The sequence below is a fragment of the Podarcis gaigeae genome (genome assembly GCF_964106915.1).
Source record: "Podarcis gaigeae genome assembly, chromosome: 6".
Taxonomy (NCBI): Eukaryota; Metazoa; Chordata; class Lepidosauria; order Squamata; family Lacertidae; genus Podarcis; species Podarcis gaigeae.
This window is the reverse complement of record NC_139682.1, coordinates 40,804,093-40,827,638: the sequence shown is the minus strand read 5'-3', so window position 1 is coordinate 40,827,638 and position 23,546 is coordinate 40,804,093. Positions and strand designations below refer to the sequence as shown.

Sequence of the window (23,546 nt, the reverse complement as noted above, 5' to 3'; positions counted from 1 at the left end):
CAGGGTGGGTGCCACTACCAAGAAGGCCCTCTGCCTGGTTCCCTGTAACCTCACTTTTACTGCCAGAAAAAACCACATGCAGATTTTCTGCCTTGGATGCCAAAATAATATGACCAGCTTCCTGGGAGATATGCAGCTTCCCTGGAGATGGGGAGAGACTTGTTTGCCCTGCCTCAGGTAGCGAAATGGCTTGGGCCTCTTCCAGAAGTAGTAGTAATAGAGCCTGGGACTGGAGAAGTGGATTGTTCACTTGTTTAAGATGTAGTACCAGCACCTTGCATGATATGCTGCAAAATGAAGGGCCCTCCCCTACAGACATACCACTGAATAATGGGACCTTATGGTGAAGGGTGGTTAATAAATCAAATTGATGAAAATGATGAGGTGAGGAGAATACAATGAGACCTTCCTCATGTGGTGTGTGACCAAGAGACAGGTGCCTGGAACTCAGCTGTGATATAGTAACCCCCCCTGTTTTAGAATGTGTTTGTGTGTGTTTGCTAGTTAGATGTTAAAACTAGCCTCAAAGTTGCCATGGTAGCATATAGATTAGTTGCATCTTATATGTGCAGAGTTGAGTTCAGTCCCAGAGAGATACCAACTGTTTCTGGTCCCTAAAATGCTTCCTACACTTCTGGTGTTTGCCTTGAAATGTGCCTACATGGATACTTACTGCATTGATGCTGTGTTTTTTTCTTTTCTTCTAAAATTTGCTGCTGAAATACTTTCATGTCTTGAACTGTTAGCTATATTCTTATTGAAATATTGTTTTTGAAACCACGTTTCAAAACCATGTTTTTGTTGTGATCTGCTTTGAACATAATTTATTTTGTGAAAAGGCAACACATAAATTAGACTAGTCTAGTCATAGGATAAACAGGGACATGTGTAGCTTTCTCCCTTGGCCCACTGTGAATGCATATGTATCGCTGTTTAGGCTCAGGTGCAACTTAAGTTATTGTTTCTAATTTCCAAATTTGCACAGTAGTGATTGGCTAGCCCTCATGTCACTCGCAAAGCAAACACACACACCCCTTTGAGAAATTTTTGAATTGTTTTTTGTCTGAACAAAGATTTTAAACAGATACTTGAATATGAACATATACAAAATGTATTACCTCCTTGAAGTTTGGGAAGAAAAGGCAGGGAGGACTGAGCAGGTTAAAAGCAACTGTCTTTGCAAGAGGGAAGGTGTAGAAAAGCAAAGCTCATTCTGCAACGAAAGCCACCCACCCACCCCTGTTCACAAGTACATCTGTCTTCACAATTATGCATCTGTGCTGCCAACTTGCTTCCAGATACCAGCAGAGTCCCTAGCATAGCTAAATGTCAAAAGGCTGCTGCTTCCATTTTATAATGAACTACATGATTTGTACTGTTCTTGCAAATGAATATAGAAGGCTAGAAGGTGATTATACTGACTCTGGAAAGCAAGCATTTATTTTTCTTCACTTTCCTTAGAAATTTCAAATCAGCTGTATACAGGGACAATTTGATGTCAATTGCTGTCTGGTCACTTCCTGGCGACGTGTTTATTCATCCTGATTTGCTTGCACAAAGTTTGCAGAGAGAGGCTTTACAGGATCATATCAATATATTGTTACCCAGTGCATTTTCTCATCACTTCCCGTTACTGCAAGAAGGCTGGGTGGAAGTTCAGGGTTTGGAAGCAGGATTGGTGCACATGGACCACACATCCACATTAATTGCCCAAACTGAACTTGTCAGTATGTGACTGGATCCCACCTGCAAAGGAGCAAGCCATTTGCGCAAGCTCCACACCTGGACCAGGAAATGCTAGTCAAGCCCCCTTGAGCTCCATAGGACTTGTGTTAATTATATCCTGTTTATAGTAAAGGGACTTAAGCATGGTATGGCTTCTATCCTTTGCACATTTTATTTGAATTCAGTGGGACGTACTTCTGACTAAATATGCATTGTGTTGCTTTGTTACTGTCTTTGGATTGGGCCCCTAGTGGCGCTGTGGGTTAAAGCCTCAGCGCCTAGGACTTGCCGATTGAAAGGTCGGCGGTTCGAATCCTTGCGGCGGGGTGCGCTCCCGCTGCTCGGTCCCAGCGCCTGCCAACCTAGCAGTTCGAAAGGACCTCCGGGTGCAAGTAGATAAATAGGGACCGCTTACCAGCGGGAAGGTAAACGGCGTTTCCGTGTGTGGCTCTGGCTCGCCAGAGCAGCGATGTCACGCTGGCCACGTGACCCGGAAGTGTCTCCGGACAGCGCTGGCCCCTGGCCTCTTGAGTGAGATGGGCGCACAACCCCAGAGTCTGTCAAGACTGGCCCGTACGGGCAGGGGTACCTTTACCTTTACTTACCAGCGGGAAGGTAAACGGCGTTTCCGTGTGCAGCTCTGGCTCGCCAGATGCAGCTTTGTCACGCTGGCCACGTGACCCGGAAGTGTCTCCGGACAGCGCTGGCCCCTGGCCTCTTAAGTGAGATGGGCGCACAACCCCAGAGTCTGTCAAGACTGGCCTGTACGGGCAGGGGGTATAAAGGTCAAATGTAGCTCACTTCAAATCGCTAATGGTGATGCATGAAAGAAAGAGTTCAGCTAAGTGTAGAGTGGGCTGGTAAGACATCAAACCACAGAGACTCACGTAAAAGAATTTATAGGAATGTAGAGTTTTAGCAGCGTGTAATACTTCGCCTCCAATACAGAGTAGGGTGGGTCTTGCCAAGCTCCACCAAACCTGAGGAATGTCCACCCATTGAGGGCAAATGAGAACATTCAGGGAGTTCATTTGAGGAAACTGTTTGTTCTGCTGCAGTGATCTTTTCAGCCTGGCTTGGAAATAGGTACTTCATCTGAGCTCTTACCAAATGTGCGGCCTCAAATCAATCAGGCGTGCGTGAGATGTTGGAACATGATGCCTGTCTCACTCGCTTTCTGTGGTTTTTATTTCCCTTGCTGCCTACCAATTTGTTCTGGAAAGTAATAGGCACAACTCTCCTAATTTCTAATAACTTCTCACCACCTCCTTCTACCCCTCGGTAAGCCTGTAGCAATTATTCTCCCAGCTGAAGTAGAGCAAACCCACCCACACTGCATGCTTTCAACAAAGAATGGAAACTTCCCCAGAGACAATTGCAAATGATGCTCCAGGCATCCCGCTGCCTGGAACAATGTGGGCTGTGTGTTGCAGGAGCTACTGGCAGGGGCAAACTTTGGTAATATGGCGCCCTGACTGAGGACAAAATTGGGCACATGCCCCTAAATATTTCTTATTTTCACAATAATACCTTTTGGTACAGTTGCTTTTTGAATGGATCTTCTCAGTAGGTACCTGTATAAATATATGATGATGATGATGATGTTGTTATACATCTTGGCTTAGCATCCTGTGCAGGAGAGCCACCTGCACCACCCTAAATCCTGTGCTGCTACTGGGTAAGACTGATGAGGTAACTATTTGAAATAGAGTGATGGAAAGAGATTTCATCAAAAAGCGACACACATTATCAGCTTAGAGCTCCAAATTTTTGCTAGTGAGAGCAGTGATTTGGTGTGGGAGGGAATTAATTTTGTTTTGTTAACTGATATTGATTCTGTCATATTGAAGAGTTAGAAATGTGTGGAAATATTAATAAAACTATATCTGTTCTGATGACATAAGATTGGACTGTGATGAATGTGTCTTCTCGGCTCAGCTGATTATATAAACAAGCAACTCTTTTTCTGTATGCGTGCCTTATTTTGTTTTTGTGCATTGTTGTTTTTTTTTATTTTTAGTATGGCTAGAGGCCTCAACAGCTGGAGGTGGCCCAGGCCTCCCTGGACCTCTAATTTGCATATGCAAGATAACCACTGCAGAACAAATGCTACAGATAAACTGCTTCTCAATGGAAGTAGTTCACATGTCAGCTATAGGGAAACACTGTTAGACATGGTCTCTCTGAACTTGTACAGAGAAGGGGTTTGGGGATAGTGCCTGCTCATCCCGTTATTGATGCATGTTCATGATGCATGTTCTGAAAGGACCTGAATGGCTGTGAGTAACCTGGGACCCTTGAAATAGGCAGAGTCCTTATCGTGCAGACAGAGCCTACATAAGCACACTTGGTAAGCATATAGGCTCTTTCAGACATTGTGCTGAAATTGTATCAGGTTAGGGGACAGCAGTCATGAAATTAAAAGACGCCTGATTATTGGGAGAAAACCTAGACAGCATCTTTAAAAGCAGAGACATCACCTTGCCAACAAAGGTCTGTATAGTAAAAGCTATGGTTTTCCCAGTAGTGATGTATGGAAGTCAGAGCTGGACCATCAAGAAGGCTGATTGCCAAAGAATTGATGCTTTTGAATTATGGTGCTGGAGGAGACTCTTGAGAGTCCCATGGACAGCAAGAAGATAAAACCTCTCCATTCTGAAGGAAATCAGCCCTGAGTGCTCACTGGAAGGACAGATCGTGAAGCTGAGGCTCCAATACTTTGGCCACCTCATGAGAAGAGAAGACTCCCTGGAAAAGACCCTGATGTTGGGAAAGATTGAGGGCACAACGAGAAGAGGACGACAGAGAACGAGATGGTTGGACAGTGTTCTTGAAGCTACCAGCATGAGTTTGACCAAACTGCGAGAGGCAGTGGAAGACAGGAGTGCCTGGCGTGCTCTGGTCCATGGGGTCATGAAGAGTCAGACACGATTAAACAACAACAGGACACAATCCTTCCCCTCAGAGTTCAGAGTATGATTGAGCAAGGCTTAAATGATAAGTCATTTATTGACATTGAGTGGCATGTAGAGTCAATTGTGAATCAGACTGGGGGTTTTTTTTGTTTTTGTTGCTAAATAAAATAGAATCTGAATTCTAAATGCAGTTCCCACTGGGTTGCTACTGGTCATTTTATATTGCTTGGCAGAATAAGGAAACCAGAACTTCCAGATCTGAAAGTACAGAATATCTGAATAATCAAGTCCCATTGGATTTCTTTGTATGACTTTTTCAGAATTGGGAAGAGAACATAAGCAAGTTATTTAGATTGTAAATTGCTCAGAGGTGGAGGAGAATGTCTCCTATTCTATAACTTCTACATATAATCCTTAGTATGCTTAACAGAAATGACAATAACTATGTCTTCAATTACAGGTCTCTTACCTTTATATCCATGAGTTCATAGTGAAATGCATGAATGAAAGGGACACAGCGAAACAATGGGAAATTTAAGGACTGGACATTCTAATTTTATTCTGCTTAAATTTTGTTCAGAATATATTTCCTTTTGATTCAAATGCAAAGTGATAACCTAATTTAATGTATGTGCCATAGTAATTTAATCAAATTAGTAGTTGAAGTCTGTCATTCTCCAAAGTCTGCAGTTACATAGTTTACCCATGTCAGCAGATATTCAAATTATGTAAAATGTATGTTAATCTTCAGAATATTACATCGTTGCCACATTTTGGCTTACGCCTTAAATTTTCTGTTTGTTCCAGTCTAACCCAAGAGATGGGATCCTCCCTATTAATTTAGGACCATGCTTGGTGTTCTCTCTCTCTCTATATATATACATATACATATACATATACATATACATATACATATATATATATGTGTGTGTGTGTGTGTATACCACACACACACACACACACACACACTTAACATTTTTAGGAGAAAATGGAAAGGGGTAAGTCAAGGTTGCTTCCCTTTCTGACCACACTCACACGCCCAGCGGACTACCTGGGAAGTCCTACAAAGGCACCTGGGACTGGTGAGGCAGGAGGTGCCCTCAGGAGACCAGTTTTGGCAGCCACCTGTTATTCTATAGCCTAGGCCTATGTTGTCTCTTAATCCACTTGTGAAAAAGTCCTTACAGACATGAGACCTTCTGCAATGATGTGGACTTTCAGGTTTCATCATAGCAACCCCTAGAGCAGGGGTTTCCAGTGGGAGCCAGTACACCTACCGGTATATAAGTCACCCTTGAAAGGTCTCAGGAAATATGCCCTTAAAAATCCACAATACTCAAGAGACTATTCAATCTTCCTGCTCAGTTCCAGTTTGTAATGGCTCAGCCATTTCTACATCAAACACCCCCCTCAAATCTTCCCATTGTGTCACTAGATGCCAGAATTGGGCACCCTCCCTTTCATCCATTCTAAACAGGGAAGAGGTGCAATGAGCTTTTTTCTGTGAGCAAGTGCTGATGGAGGTGCCTTTCCCCCCATTGATTGGGGGGGGGGACATGCCTATACCATTTTGTAGTCCTCTATCCCTCTCCCCCCCCCCCAGCGCTCTTTTAGAGGTGGCAGCTATTTTCTGTTATGCAACTTTTGTGACTGGTGCCCAGAACACTTTCCTCAAAATTCCATATGCATCTACTGACCCCAAAGGGTTGGCAACCCCTTCAGTGATCCAATTTAGCATGTTTATATTACTCGTATTTATTTTAAAAAGCCAAACATCTTGAAGCTGCTAAGCTTGCCTAATATTGCATTTGCAATTAGCGTACATTCATTGTTACCAACAGACTTATGAAACAGATTTTCAACTGAAAGTTTTCTGCCCCACATCACTGACTAGACCTGAAATGTATCTCTTGGGAGGAAGGTTTTGAACTTGTCTGAAATCCAAAACATAATGTTCAACAGTGGAACACACTCCCTCAGGAGGTTGTGGACTCTCCTTCACTGGAGGTTTTAAAGCAGAAGTTGGATGGTCCTATGCTTAGATTCCTTGCCCTGGACTCCTGCTTGCAATCCTGCCAATCCTTCCTTCACCCTGAAATAGCTTTCTCACAACCCTTTTCCAGACTAGCCTGCCTTATTATGGCACTTTATCAGCACAACCCAATTAAATACACCCACCCACACTCATAGAGGCCCCCAAAGCAGTTTATGCACTTTTGAAAAAAGAAAACATTTTTAAAGAACTGAAATAAATGAATAAGAGCTGGCTATGACAGGCTGTTTGGTTTTTTGTCTTTTTAACAGAATGCCGTGCAGGTCTGGCTATTGTGCGGTAAAACAGCATGCAGCATACGTAGAGGAGAGCCTTTGGCAATAAGTAACCAGAGGGAAAGGGCACTCCAGCAGTGATCCTTGGTGTGGCAGAAAAGGTAAGTACACAAGAGCACCCTTCTTTACAACACCCCTCTTTTGAGCTTCCTGTGAAGTCTTTGTAATTTTTAAAATTTCAGTAGAGATGTTAAGGAAGCTTATCTTATGGTTAAATTTAACTTAGAGCCTCTCCAGGCCTCCTTTTAACTGTTCTTTCATGATCCTTTGTGATAATGGTGGCATTGGTTATACACAATCCTGCTTTTAATATTGTTTGGACCTTCAAAAGTTTTGGGTTGGACATACTGCTTCGTTTCTAGTAGTGCATGTGCCATAGCTTCCTGCTGAAATCCTGTGACTCTGGGGGTGGACCCACTTTTGTTGTACTATACTTACTGAAAGAGTGCCCACCTAGATGGCCATAATGGGGTAGCATTAGTGAAGCATCACAAAACAACCAAAAGTGAAATGGTGTATGGGTGTTCTATAATTCCACCTCTAATGCACTATTGTTGTGTCAGTGACATATTGCAGAACACCCCTCCTCAAAAACAATAGTCTGGAGGGGACCTGATTTTTGGGCTGTATGTCTATCGTATGCCACTTTGAAACTGTGGTATTAAGCAATATTCAGCTTATTTCAACAATTGCCGAAATGCTGTGGTATTATAGAATAGGGATGACATCACAAAGACTCACATAAAACATTATCAAAACAGCATTAAAAAGACCAGCCTAAAACAAATGTTAAAAATGAATATGAAAATAGCAAAGAGAAAGCCATTTAGAATTTAGAAGAGAAAGCCATATCAGAATGCGATAAAACGTATCATTCAAATTTAAAGGTCCTGGAAGAGTACAAAGGTCTGCACCTGGCATTGCAAAGACTATAACAAAGGCCCCAGGTGAACCTCTTGAAGGGAGGGGGCATAATCCACAACTGGGATGCATGCACAGTTGCTTTTGGTTTAGCCTTTGACAGGGGGGGCAAACTGTTTGGTTTCCTGGCTTTGTATGATGTGGCTCTGTAGCAGCTATAAGTAGCATAGATTTGGAGCCCTACGGCGGTGAGGCTTAGGCAGCTAGTGCTCTGCAGCAGCAGCACTGCTGCTACACCAGCCTCTGAGAGTAATCTATTATTTATTGCCCCTATTGCAAAACTAGTTCATTAAGCCAGGATAAGAAAATGGGGTAACGGCCGTCTTTTATTACAGCTCCTGCTGCTGAGTGCTTACTACTAGGCGGAAAGTCCAGGGAATATTGAACCCTTTGGCCTTTAACTGGAGATCTGGCTTTCTTCTGCAAAAGCAGAAGAGGCTGCTAACCCCATGCTACTGGGGAAGGCAAAGTTGGACTCCTCTCCCACCCACCCAGGTTTGTGGGAGCATTGGGCAAAATGCCAGGTCATCTGATAGAGAAATAAAGGCTGGACCATTGGGACGCTTCCTTGCGTGACAGATGGTTCATGCTAAAATTCACCACCCTGCACAATTATTAAAGGTGCTGGGACCCTATAATTTTTCATCTGACCAGCCTAACATTCATTTTAGTGGCTGCCCTGTTCTGGTCCCAAGGAGAAGCTCTTTGTGAATGGCAGCAAGGAGAATTAGCAATTTGCCTCTGCGGGGGCTGGTGGTGAACTGAGGCCTACTGGGTACCTGCCTCCAGCCCAGCTGTTAGGCTCTACCCCCTTCCCACATTTCTCCTTCGCTCCATGATTTCCCATTTGATGCACTCCCTATGGTGTTGGAATGGGAAGGGTGCCTTTGAGGGTGTCTGCCCTGGTTCTATGGACCTTGTTGCTGTGGGATCTGGTCCAGTGTGCGCCTGGTCACCAGCATCAGGCTCAGAACCCGAAGCTGCTCCATAAGATAGGGTACTAATGCCTAGATAGTCACGACAGCTCCTTAGTTGTTCTATGTAGCTATTTCAGTTTCTGGTGTGGGTAATGAAAACAAAATAACAATGCTATGCATTATATTTCTACAAAAGAACTGCTATTGATTTCCCCCCTTTAAAAAATAAAGCATGCGTTCTGTTTGCTGCCTCCAGAAACAATCTTTTCTTAATGGCATTTTTGAAACTGAAGGAGTTGAGGGACTGATTTGTGTCAGAATAAGCTTCATAATTCTGCTTTTTAAAAACAATTGCAATATTTTCTCCATCATGTTTTCTGCTTGCTATGGACTGAGCTCCAAAACTAGGAGTAATCCAAGATAGACCAAGAGATGATCCTGAAGCATAGGGTGCCAGTAGAAGAATAAGCAACCTTGAAAAGTTGCAGCAAGAATAGACCAATTCAGGTTCATCTCACAAATTTGTTCATGGAATCATAGAGCTGAGGGTCGTCAAGTCTAACCCTCTACAATGCAGAAATCTCAACTTAAACATCCACGACAGATTGCCATTCAATCTCTGCTTAAAAGGGAAACAGACAAACTTTGTGAATGTGTGCGTTGCTTGAATGGTAACCTCTGGGAGGTGGCTTGTCACATCTGACTGCAAGAAAAGATGTCAGATTAGAACTGCGTGAACACACAGGGAGAACAGGGAGCACCAGCCCATTCTATTTCCTATTCCACCTATATTATGTAACATCCAGAATTATCCTTTGCATCATTCCGGATCATATGTACAGGTAGGTCTGTGTGTTATCCACATGCGTGCAATTGCACCTTGAAAGCTTGAATTTTTGGTGCTGAGAAGATCTATGTTATGATTATGGGTACTTGATAACTTCTTATGAGGGGTGTGGGGACAGGTCTCCTTACATTTCTGAAAAGGTGGCTGGTTTTTCTTCAGAGTGGCAGTTTATAGCTTTGTGGGGACGCCAAGTTAAATTCTTCAGCACAGCAAATTTTCATTTGACAGAATGCCAAGTTTTAATAATTATTTTAACTGTGTAATGTATTTCATTCTGTGTTGTTTTCTAATGGGTAATGGCTTCAGCTTCATTAAATAAATAAAAGATAACAATAACATGTTATGATTACGGTGGCCAGATGGAAAAGAGAACAGGATCCCGCACCTTTAATAGTTGTGCTGGATGCTGAAATTCCCACTTCTTTTTTTTAAAAGATATTTATTAAAAAAAATTATAAGAATACATAAAAGCATATAATAAACAAAACAATACAAAACATTACAAAACATAAAGTATAGAATATAAAGAGTACATAAAAAAGAAAGAAAAAACATTTTTCTTTTGAAATTCTAAGTTCTTAACCCTGTTTCCTGGCTTCCCCACACCTCCCTTCCCTGTGTTCCTGTTTACCATCAAATTCAGCAAATCCCTGTCCTCTTTTAAATCCCATTATCTGTTAAAATATTTAAATAAGTCTTATTTCCGTATTTTCATCCCTATTAGACTCCTTATTACATAATCATCACTTATTCACTAATGCCATATTATTTTATATCTCACATCCTTTTAGCACTCATAGATTTTATAATGTGTCTGCAGATAGTCTTTAAATTTCTTCCAGTCCTTTTCCACCAGATCTTCTCCCTGGTCTCGGATTCTGCCAGTCATTTCTGCCATCTCCATATAGTCAATTACTTGCATCTGCCATTCTTCCACAGTGGGTAGATCTTGTGTCTTCCAATGCTTTGCGATAAGTATTCTTGCTGCTGCTGTTGCATACATAAAAAAGGTTATGTCCTCTTTTAACACCAATTGGCCGACTATGCCCAGGAGAAAGGCCTCTGGTTTCTTCAAAAAAAGTATATTTAAATACCTTTTTCAATTCATTATATATCATTTCCCAGAAGGCCTTAGTCCTTGGGCTAGTCCACCAAAGGTGGAAGAAAGTACCTTCAGTCTCTTTACATTTCCAACATTTATTATCGGGCAAATGATAGATTTTTGCAAGCTTGACTGGAGTCATGTACCACCTGTATACCATTTTCATAATATTCTCCTGAAATTCCCACTTCTAAGGGTGCAGCCCTGATTTGTTAGTTTTAAAAAATTAAGGGGTTTTTTATTAAAAAAACATGTTTCTAGTCCTTCTGACTGCAAAAATAGCTCCTTTCCTCCAGTCACTGGCACTTGCTTAACATTGCTAGCTGAAGCAGACATGTGCAAAGGCCTGTAAAATAATCTGGCATTTGTATACAAACTCGGGCAATGTATGCAGAGCGTAGAACTAGAGTTTATATTCAATTTTTGCTTTGCAAAAATTCCCATCTCTGAGAATCACTCATTCATTCACTTTTCCCTCCTCCTAGCCAAACACTTGCTCTTTCCTTTGAGCTGTGAACTGAGCCCAATAGACCTGCTTCTCTTAATTGCTCTGTCTCGCTTTCTTTCCAAGCCAGGAATAGAAGCCTGATACCTTGGATCCCACCCCCTCTGCTTTAATCACTTGCTGCCACATGACACTAAGAAGAAATAATTAAGGGCAGCGCAGAGTAAAAGTAAGATGGCTAGTCTTAGCTGTCGCAAGTAGCAGGACCTCTTCTCACTAAAGGGCAGCATTCTTAACTTGTGGTCGTCTCTCCGCTATTTCCTTCTGAGGTTGGATTGATGGCAAGCTGAAATCTTGCATGTCTGAAGTGGAACAGCCATAGGCTTTTCAAGACTCTGGGGATCCTGAGAGCTCTGTGTGGACTGGAGCGTGGCAAGGATGTAGAGATAATGAAAGCACTAATTAAAAATAGGAAAGGGCAAGAAAGAAGTAGCCAGCCTACACCAACCCACAGTGTCTGTATGGGAACTTTTTATTGTAGTGTCAGTACCATGTCTGTGCTTCTCAGTGTTGACTCATTACCCGGGAAGAATATCCAAGTGATTTGGTTTGAGGATGTGTATAGATTTAGGCAAGATTGGGTCAATAAATGCCCTGCCGAGATCACCTTGTTTGATGTTGGAGAAGTCATTTTAAGGCTTTGCACAGGCATACCATTTGTGGTTTGTGAAGATGCACCTCAGTGTTCGGTTAACATATTCAATTAACACAATGTGTTCAGTTAACATAATCCATAGTCTTTTGAATACTTCTTTAACTTTCCCCATTGGAGGATGATGTAGCAGTGGTTGCAAGCAGTGGACCCAGGCGGGGTATGCTTGGGAGACTGAGTGAGTGGCTCCAACCAGTGACTGATTCACTGACATGCCTGAAAGTTCAGGTTTGAAGATGAGTTCAGAGAGCATATAATGAGCACTCTCTGGGCTGTCTTGATCTTATTTCTGTCTTCAGCCCTTCATAATTTGTTGACCTGGTCCATATGCACACTTGCAGTACATTAGGCTTGCATGTGAGTAGCTGTGCATAGCATCACTGCGTGCTTGCCCTTCCAGATGGATGGTTGATTTTGTGCTCAGGGTAAGCAGAACAAGTTTAGAATGGGGGGGTCAAGAGCTGAAAATGTTTGAGAAACACTGCCTCCACCCTTGCCCCAGGCTGTCTCATCCCCATAGTCCATAAATGACATTTCATTTTTTAAAACATTATTTAGTCTCCCTGCTTGAGCCTGAAAGTAAACAAATAAAATAAAACCCTACAATATGGAAAGACTGAAGGATGGAAATTTCGAATCACATCTCCATGTGTAGCGGAGGAGTGGTGCTGCGACTTTATAAAAATCATCCCTCGATCCTCTCTTGATGGATGCTGCTGTAGTTCTGTGAACCTCTGTGGTGATAACACTGATTGACACTGGCTGAAGGCGTGTGATCCTTTGAAAAGCAGGAGTGTACCATGCAAAATGCTGACACAACCAACTTCTTTACAGTTCAACAAGAACCCCTCTAGGAAAGCAGACAATATGGGTATTGAACAAGCCATGGGCACTGGGGTGTGACTTGACAAGCTGGCACATAGTAGCACGTTATCCGGCCAAGGGAAACACAAGATGCATTTTATCACGTCCAGTAAAAGAATTGATTCCTGGTGTAGATTCATTTAATGAGGTTAAAAAAAAAGTGACTGTCATTTTAGTGTCTTCTGTCTGAACTGCTCCGCTCTTGTCACGGTTGGAATGAAAGGCCTTAGACTGAGATAGCATCCACCCTGCACTATCTGTCGGTTTCTCTCTTTTTATGCAGAGGTGAATATACCAAAATGAAAGCAGCCCCCTCTGCTCTGCTATATAGTGCTGCTTACATTACTGGACGTTTCTAGGTCTTCAATGAAACCCAGGTGAAGCTCCTTTCTTTGCTTCTTATATGCACATCCTCATTGCAGATTAATGACTCTCATCTTCAAGGGCCTTGGGCATGCCTATACACCATCCCAGACTCAACACTTGCAAAGACACCAACCTTGATCACTCCCTTCTTAAAACAGCAAAAAGCCTAGAGTCTTCCTGCTGGGCAATTTACTGCACAAGGAAGGAACGCCCATAAAACATCTGCAGACTGACTTGTTGCTGGTAAATCTCTTGAGCCGAAGAGAATAGGCTTAGATTCCCAGGTGGAGAGAAGTTGACACAAGTGATGAATCTGATTACAAGTGAGGAATGAAGGCCAGGGGATCTCTAAGGCAGGCGAAAGGTGTGTGTGCTTCTCATGCTTCAGTAGGAGCTGGTTCATACTTCTTGCCTTTCGACAGAAGTGGGCTGTTGCTCGTGGAAGATTATGCTGCAACATATTTCTTAGTCTTTAAGGTGTTGCTAGATTCTTGTTTATTTTGGGGGTAGATGTGACAGTCAACATGAGACTCAAAGTTTTACCTTTCATGGATCCTTTCATGATCCTTCTTTCTTCCCACCCTCCTTTACTTGTGTGATTCTGAAATTTCCAGTATATACCACTTACTTTCCCTGCCTTCTTGGTTGTCTTGTGCTGACTGTTGTTTGTATGCACTGCATGGGGCAAAGGCTCAGAAGTCTGTGTTATGAAGTACCCCTGATATCCATCTTTTGCTGCAGTAGCCTGTGCCTGATCAGGAAAGCTTTGTTTTGGTCTAGAGAGACAGTAAAAGAAGGTGACTCTAGGTCAGTGTTTTTCAACCTTTTTTGGGCAAAGGCACACTTGTTTCATGAAAAAAATCACGAGGCACACCACCATTAGAAAATGTTAAAAAATTTAACTCTGTGCCTATATTGACTATATATAAAGTAATTCTCTTGAATAGGAATCAAATAAACACAAAGAAAGTATTTTATAATTACTTTATTATGAAATAGTAAGTAAACAGAAATATGAAAAATTATAAAATACTTTATTTTTAAATCTTTTGAATTTTTCAATTTTTCCCACGGCACACCAGGCAACATCTCGCAGCACACTAGTGTGCCGCGGAACAGTGGTTGAAAAACACTGCTCTAGGTGACCTTCATTCTGAGCATTTATTCTGATTTGTTTGCAGGCAGGTTAGATGACATTGGCGATACTTAATGAACATTCACTTGTGGGGAGGTATACAGTGTTGAATCAAAACAACTGTTGTCCCACACTTTCCAGTGCATTTTCGTGTCACTTTACTTGTTGCGAAAAGTCTGGTATTTGGCAAAAGTAGGTTTATTGCACATGAGTTTCTCCAAAAAGTGCCTGCAGCTAGACTGCCACCACCCTCCTAAGTGCCTTACCTAAAAAATGAGTATTAGTGACTTTTCAATAGTTGTTACTCCGGGGAGGGTAACACTTCTTTAAGAGTGACCACACTCAAAGTCTCTGGCAAACCTGCCACAGCAGACCTCTTAGAGTCCCAGCACTCTGTTCCTGTAGACAGGCATTCCCTTCACCACATGGAAAAACTCTGCTGGTTGGCTGTTTGTGGATGTGATGGAGGCAGCAAAGTAAGCAAAGTTAATAACTAATGAATACGCAAATGCCCTTTTGATATGATCACATGACTTGAGATTTATCTTTGTTGCCCTTGACTACATTACCCCTTGAAGTGCCAAATTCTGGAGCATGTTCAAGGTCAAAAGTTCCTAAAATAAGTGCCAGGCTTGCATGCATACTGTATGCTTCATAACATTTGGGTTCTTCTCTGTGTTGCTTGACTTGTGGTGAAGTATGTCACTTCCACTTACATGAAAGTAGGGGGGGTTAGCACTGGGAGATCTCAGATGCATCCAGAAGGCAACCCACCCACATATGTACTGAAATGCATGACCAGGCAAATGGGATGCTGCAAGTACATTCATTCCATGTAGCTGTGGCTGGGTGCTAATGGGAGTTGTTTTGATCCAACAACATCTGGGGCAGCAGGTTCCCTACCCTTGATATAGATAGGGTGGAAATAGTCCCATTTCTAACCATGCTGAAATAGGGCAGAAGACAAATTCTGCCATTTTGGTCAGCCTAGCAGAAAGCTACTGCAAAAGTTTTTCTTTCATGTAACCAGTGCTTTTTTTCTGGGGGGATGCATACGCCCTAAACATTTAGTGAATCTTTGTACTTTTGCCCATTTACTGTATTTATTTTTCCCAATTTGAGCTATGAAATGGTATTTTCTTGAGTCAAAATGAGAGTACTTTTTGAGCATTTTTGGGGGGGAGGGAAGCACTGCATGGAACTCACATTGTTTTTGATCTCAGGCTTTAGCAGTTTGCTGTAGGAGACATATTGATGAGCAGGATGCCAATTGACTTCTTGCAGACAAGAATGTGACCACCTGGCAGGGAAGCTTTGTTTCTTTTTTGTCAGTAAAATGTCAAGACCCTGACTGAGCGGCAGAGTCCTGTGGAGAGCGATGAGCGGGTAAGGCAGGGGGATTGCTCTGTCCTCTCTGCTCTCAGGCACTGAGTAATGGGCTCAGCAGTCACCTAGAGTAGTACAGAGAAAGGCTTCTTACAGCTAACAAGTGATGTAACCCTTGCCCTTTCAAGTACATAGCAAGACATTGGGAAGGATTGTTTTCTGCTCAGGTGGAGAAAACAAAGATAGGTTCATCTCCATGTTTTTGCCTCAAATAGTGGCAAACACCATGCTCAGGTATGTGCTTAAACATCAAGGGAGCTGATTTATTTGATACTTTTCCAAAGCCAGTTGTGCTTCCTTGGTTGGAGGGGTTCTCAGAAAGCCATCTTCTCACTGCTTTTTATAAGAAAGTACTTTCTGAAATAGGGATGCGGGTGATGCTGTGGGTTAAACCACAGAGCCTAGGGCTTGCCGATCAGAAGGTCGGTGGTTCGAATCCCCGTGACGGGGTGAGCTCCCATTCCTCGCTCCCTGCTCCTGCCAACCTAGCAGTTCGAAAGCACGAAGTGCAAGTAGATAAATAGGTACCGCTCTCTGGCAGGAAGGTAAACAGTGTTTCTGTGCACTGCTCTGGTTCACCAGAAGTCATGCTGGCCACATGAACCGGAAGCCATACGCCGGCTCCCTTGGCCAATAAAGCGATGTGAGCACCGCAACCCCAGAGTCGTCAGCGACTGGACCTAATGGTCTGCTAATTGTGAACTCTGCTTCTGAGAAATGACTGGAGAAATTATCTGCTGCCCTGTAGAAATTAGGTGAAAATAGAACCCCCAATTTCTCTGTCCACAAATTATGGCAGGGCATAAGAGACCATTTGCACACAGTTTTAGTGTGGGATGAAGCCATGAATTGCAACTGACTTTCACTTCCCTGAATGTTGTGGCTGGAAGAAACAGGGAGTGGAATGGTTGTGGGGGAGCAGGTCCTGGGTGTGTGGGCAGAAGTGGGGATTACAGGATTAGCTGTGCAAAGGATATGAGTTGGTTCTAAACCACTGAAGAGGAACTAGGGCTTTCCAAACATTTTTTGCTGGAAAATTTTCTAAAACAATTTTGTACTCTACCTGCAGCGTTGACAAAACCGTGTTTCCTCACAATGACTGTGGTTGCAAGGAAGTGGAAATAAAGGACAGCTTCAGTTCAGTCTAATATCACTGACTCACTTCTTACAACTGTTGTCCTTAATGAACATTTGGGCAGCCTTAGACATTTGTCAAATTAAGCACCAAATGGGCTGTGGATTGCAAAATAACCTTGAGATTCTATCCTGCTGCAGTCCTCCTTTACCCACCAGCAGGGTGTTTGTGCTTGACAAAAATTGTCCTTTCAGCATTTCCTGAGCTGGGAGAAATGGTGTGTTCAGTGGAGAGATAATCTCACTAGATTCCTTTGTGCCTGCTGCCTTGTGTGTGTCTGTTGACTGCATTCTCTTTGCCACAATTCAAGTCAATCATTTGGTGGCATGGGATTCCTTAGGACAAGGCTGAAATCACACGTGACACCAGCTGCGTGTATGCTTCCCTTGACTTTTTAAAGACCCAGAGCAGCCTTGGGAGGTTGCAGGTTTAAAGGGAGCTGGAGGAGGTCTGCTTAACCCTTTCCCTTCCATCCATTTTTTTTCCTGTTCAGTGTCCTCCAAGCTGCTTTAACCCAATGATAGGAAATAATACAGTCACAGGGGGGAACCATTAATGTATCTAATTCCGACTGATGGCAGTACATAATTTATCCAAGAGATGGAAAAATTGTGTTTTATGCTAGCAGGGGCATAAACACCTTCCCAGCCCAGCCTTGAACACATTCAGGAAAGGGAGATATTTTCTACCCCACTTGGACTGCTTTCAGCTCCTAGATACTGCTGCAGTGGCATATGCACTCAAGGGATAAGAAACGTGATATTCATGCAATAGCCATAGGTTGTCCGACTTCAAAGACGCTGTCTAGGTTATAAAAGTGTTTTTGTTTTTTGCATTTGCAATTGTTTGTTCGTTGCAGAAGATTCAGGCACTTTCCATGTTTCCTTTTCAGGCATGTCATGCTACATTTTCCCTCCAGCAATATTTTGTTCCCTGCACAGCCGGTGATTCTTGCACAATTGGTACTCATGCAAACATGTGATGCAGCAGTTATTAGAGAATGTAGGGAGTTTAAAGGCCAGTTGTTTGCACACATGGGTGCCTAATAGTTTCAGTTAATTCCCTGTTATTTGTCTCCAGACTCCCCAGGATGCTCAAGAGAAAATGAGAAAGCTGGAGGAATGAAAAAGGCAGGGGGTGTTAAAAAAGAAAGGAGCATGAAGCAAAAGGATGGTTTGGCACACACACACATGCACACTTGGTTTCAAATCTTGTCTAGGATGTTGCCTTTGTCAGGAGCAAACCACAAAACTTTTCCCTGGTTAATTTCCCTATGAGCCACTTCCTTATGCTCAGAAGTCCGGCTACTGGCCGCCAACACAGTCTTTTAGATTCTCTGCTTCCCAAACCTCTTCTTCACAGCACAAGGGGAGTGTTCATTCAGCTGCATGTGTCCATGTTATAATGTCTGAGCTGACACACTGTTTTCAGCTGCAGCAGCCTTTCTCATGTGGCTTCCTTCAGAGGCTTTGCTTCCCCTTCCTTCAGCTACAGCATACAATCTTTCTGTTGTTTGTGAAGCAGTGTGGCTATTCTTCCTCCACTCCACACCCCCCACTCAAGTAAAAGGCTATGTCCCTGGAGCAAAACTTGCTCCCTTCTCTCGCTATCCCATTTTCACAGAATAGACTCTCACTGCTTCTCCCAGCAACTGCACTTCCTTCTGGAACCTAGTAGAATTTGGTTAGGGCTGCCATACGTCTGGATTTTCCTGGACGTTACCGGGATTTCAAAGGCGGAATTGACATTGGGGGGGGGGTTCCCTAAAGACGTCACTTTGTCCTGGTAAGTCAATAAAATAATCACATGTTTTTGACGTTTTTGTAACAAAAGGCTCAACAACTTGGGGGTATCCTGGTTTTTACTTTTTGAAATATGTGTACCCTAAGTTTGATGCTGTGGTCACTGTTCCCCCTTCCTCTGCACCAGCCATTGCTGGCCTCTGCTAGTCATTATGATCAGCATAGGGACCAGTATTGCCCCTGGGTAGTTTGCAGGTGTTTGTGCACTCTGATTCAGCACATCCAGCCATCTCATCCCTGTGCATTGAAGCACTAGTGCTTGATCATACAGATAAACCAATATGCACTCCAATGTCATGCACACTTCATTTAGTATTGGGAGCTATCAACAACAACAACAACAACAACAACAACAACAACAGGCAGGGTAGTGCTCAGGGAGCAAATACGAAGTTGGGAGTGGGGTGAAGGAGAGCACCATGCACATCATAAGCTGTCCACTGAAACATAAGGAATTGTTTGCCTTAATGAGCTTCTACCCCAGTAGTGGCTGTGAGTGTAAAACAAATCCCCCCCCCAAAAAAATGTATTTTTGGCAGTACAGGGCAATCCTGAATATTGCATTGTTTTATTTTACAGTGATACCTCGGGTTACGTACGCTTCAGGTTACATACGCTTCAGGTTACAGACTCCACTAACCCAGAAATAGTACCTCGGGTTAAGAACTTTGCTTCAGGATGAGAACAGAAATTGTGCTCTGGCGGCGCGGCAGCAGCAGGAGGCTCCATTAGCTAAAGTGGTGCTTCAGGTTAAGTACAGTTTCAGGTTAAGAATGGACCTCCAGAACGAATTAAGATCCGAGGTACCACTGTACTTACGGCGTTTGTGTGCCACACCATAACTTAAAGTTCTCTGGCTGTCTTGCTATAAATGCATAAAAACCAGTTTTATCGAATAAAGGGCAAAACTCCATCAATACAGCAAAGTGGAACTCACTGAAAACCAAAGATAAAATAAAATAATTTAAAATAGGAACCCAGTCTTTCCAGGTGGTGGCTTGTTTTTTTTAAGGGTTTCTGGTAACAGAAAGGTCTTCATCTAGCACTGGGAAATTCACAGTGTGGTGCACTGAAAAGGCCCTCTCTGTGGTGGCTACCAGTTGGAGCAGATCCTCCAAATAGGATCTTAAGATTTGGGCAGAGTGGGGCTTGGGAGCATTCAGAATTGAGACGCATTGTCAGAGCTAAACTGGCAGGAACATTTTGATCCAGGACTCAATACTGGGCAAACCTTACCCCTTATTTTGTTTTGGCGTTTCGGAGCGCAAAACATTGTATGCAACTGAGTAATACTTGGAGTAAATCGATTAAAATAAGTGGAGATAACTAGCACCCATTGATTTCAATGGGTCTACTGTGAGTAGGGCTTAGTTGGCTACAAACCCAAAGATATGACATAAAATAAAGTTGCACTATTCTTCCCATGTAATTGCAGAAGCAAAGTTTAACATTTTGGGAAAGCATACGTCGAATGCTAGTTTGGGCTGTAGTTAGAAAGTGCACTTTTGGCAGTTGACTGTATGAAATCCATCCAGAGGGAGACAAGACTTTTTGTGGCTCATTAGTAGGTAACCTGTTCTATGCAGCTATAATGAAACCATCTGCCCCAAGTCGCATGCAGGCTGAGAGAAGAGTGAAACAAGTAGGTGGAAGGGAAATGCTGTCATAACCAGTGACAATGCTGATTGAGCACATGGAAAAAATGCTAAGGCTGCAATCCTGTGGCTTGACAGGTCTATTTCCAGTCTATGCCACTTTTTCCTGTGTTCGTTCCATTAGAATTTGCATTATTTTTAACAGCTGTTTTCCTCAAAGTATGCATTTTACCCTAAAATAAGCATTCTAGTGTTTTTTTGAGCTGTAAACTGGATTGCAAAATCTGTAGAATTGCAAAACCCAAAAGATTCAGTCCACATAATAGTCTAGGAAGCATGAATCAGTTTGGCTTGCTGAAAAAATGTGGGCCAAACAAAAACCTTGAGCATCCCAGTGTGCACAATTCCTCCCATTGGGCCCTGTGGGGGATCACATTGGATTAGGTTACATGGCAGAAACAGAACATGTGTCTATAGCATTTCCCCCATAAGTTTCATCCCATGAGCATATTCAGAAATGGACATAGAGCCTGACCCTTGAGCTCATTCATGTCAGTGCAGATCTTCCCATAAACATTAAGGGGTCTTCAGTCAAGCTCTTGTAGCGTTCATTATGCATTGCTCTCTCAGGAAGCCCAGAGGTTCTTAGACTAGGTCCCCCTCACCCGGGGTAAAAAAAAATCTGGCTGTTCTTCAGTTGATCGACCTCCAAAGAAGCATGGTTTTTCTGCTGCCTGTTGCAAATTAAGTCTGAGACTGAAATTCTCTGGTGAATTTCTTCAGCTTATGGAGTGGGAAAAGGCTTCACAACCTCACTCTCTGGTCATCTTTTCCACCAGCACCTGTTTCTGTTGTGAAAGTGGCAATTATATTATTATTATTATTATTATTATTATTATTATTATTATTATTATTATATTTATGTGCTGCCCATCTGACTGGTTTGCCAACCCACTCTGGGCAGCTTCCAACAAAATATAAAAAATCATAAAACATCAAACTTAAAAACTTCCCTATTCAGGGCTACCTTCAGATGTCTTCCAAAAGTCATATAGCTGTTTATCTGACATCTGATGGGAGGGCGTTCCACAGGACAGGTGCCATTACCAAGAAGGCCTTGTTCCCTGTAACTTCACTTCTCACAGTGAGGGAACCACCAGAAGGCCCTCAGAGCTGGATCTAGGTGGCTGGACGATGGAGGTGGAGATGTACCTTCAGGTATACAGGGTCGAGGCAGTTTAGGGCTTTAAAGGTCAGCACTAACACTTTGAATTGTGCTTGCTCGGGGGTCACATAACTCGTGCTTCCCATTGCAGCTGGCCACCATTTCACAAGGTGGCACTTGCTCAGATTTGTGTTCAGTTATCACATAACCATATCTCACCAGCTATGATGAGGCATCGCCATGACGCCAAATCAGACTGAGGGCAATGGTTCCTGTCTTCATTCTGGGTTTTTTTTTAATGGTGCTGAACAGCAGAAAGTGGTAAATTCATCTCTATATGTAGCCAACACCCCATATCAGTGAAATGCCCCTTGTGTATAAGGTAGCAAATTGAAGAGGGCATGTCAACTCAAGCCTCTTTGGAATTCCAGCTGATGGAGAACTTTTGCTGAACCACAGGTACAAGCTCTGTGAGCTTGAGCGTCTTGTAGCTGAAAGACCTGAAGCAGACAAATCCTTTGGGACAAGTATGTGAGGTGAAACCTGACCCTGACAAATGTTGGGCAGCCTTTTTAGCAACCAGGCAGCACACCTAGCAAAAAGTTGGAAGGCTTTCTGATTTATTACAACTATTGGTTAGAAGAACAGACTGAAACAGGGTGAACACTTGTTCTTGCAGGAAGCAAATGAGCAGCAACAGCCCCATCCATCTCAACCTGTGGACACTTTAATTGGAGTTCCCCCTGAAAGTGGCAGAAATGTCCCCGTCTAGTTAAGAGAAGCAGCTCAAGTTCTTGAGTTCAGGGAGTCATAAAGATAATGAATGCGGAATAGCCCTGCACACAGCAACAGCACCTAACAATATCCTGTGATTTCTCAGCAACTATTTATACCCCCACCTCACTTCCTCTCTGAGCAGAGTTATATTTAGTAGTACGTAACAAACAAGACATATGAAAAGAAATCTTTCACAGTCTGCAATTTCTGTGCTACCTTTGTTAGAAACCATTGATCCCTAGTACCTGTGGGCACAAAGAGGCAGAGCAAAGGGTCTTGTTTTTTAGCCAAAGCTTGTTTTAATCACTTCACTTTACCTTGAAGTGTGCACTGTAGCAGCATATCAGTAACAATGTATGGTAAGCAATAGGAGTGAGAAACCTAGTGACCTCCAGATGTTGTTGGAGTCCAAATCCTGATTGACTCTGCTAGCTAAGGCTATGGAATACAGATGCTGAGAGTTGTTCAGTAGCATGTGGAGGACCATAGTATACTAGTTTTTTTTCACTGCAGATGGTGACAGCAGTCACGAAATTAAAAGATGCCTGCTTCTTGGGAGAAAAGCAATGACAAACCTAGACAGCATCTTAAAAAGCAGAGACATCACCTTGTCAACAAAGGTCCATATAGTTAAAGCTATGGTTTTCCCAGTAGTGATGTACAGAAGTGAGAGCTGGACCATAAAGAAGGCTGATTGCCGAAGAATTGATGCTTTGAATTATGGTGCTGGAGGAGACTCTTGAGAGTACCATGGACAGCAAGAAGATAAAACCTCTCCATTCTGAAGGAAATCAGCCCTGAGTGCTTCCTCGACGGACAGATCGTGAAGCTGAGGCTCCAATACTTTGGCCACCTCATGAGAAGAGAAGACTCCCTGGAAAAGACCCTGATGTTGGGAAAGATTGAGGGCACAAGGAGAAGGGGACGACAGAGGAACAAGATGGTTGGATAGTGTTCTCGAACCTACCAGCATGAGTTGGACCAAACTGCGGGAGGCAGTGGAAGACAGGAGTGCCTGACGTGCTCTGGTCCACGGGGTCATGAAGAGTCAGACACGACTAAACGACTAAACAACAACAAAGTATGCTAGTTTTAAGAAGTGTTGCAAGATTTAGACTGGAAAGTACTCTAAACTATGTATGAAAGCAAAATGTTTCAAGAAAAGCAGCTCAGACACAGCCCTTCTGCAGGTGTTTACATTGCAACTGAAACAAAGAGTGCTTTGGGTAAGAGTCATTCAGTTCCAGTTTTCCTATGTGCATTACTGGCATGTTGGCTTCTGCACATTCCCACTTTTTCAGTCATGGCTGTCCATTGCTATTGTGCTGCTTGCCATCCGCACCAGTAATGGTGTGTCCAGAGGTGTTTTGTGTGAGTTTGTCACTCCCTGTAGTCACTTCTCCTCCACC

General features: G+C 43.0%; 1 protein-coding gene across 2 annotated transcripts in view; it reads left to right on the top strand.

Moving 5' to 3' along the window:
* The window catches only part of CDK18 (cyclin dependent kinase 18), a 90,471-nt gene that overhangs the window by 19,889 nt on the left and 47,036 nt on the right, over positions 1-23,546 (top strand). For both annotated transcript variants that reach the window (XM_083745582.1, XM_083745584.1), the window contains exon 2: positions 6,945-7,069. The gene's annotated coding sequence lies outside the window, so the exon portion shown is untranslated. The remainder of the gene's footprint in view (positions 1-6,944; positions 7,070-23,546) is intronic.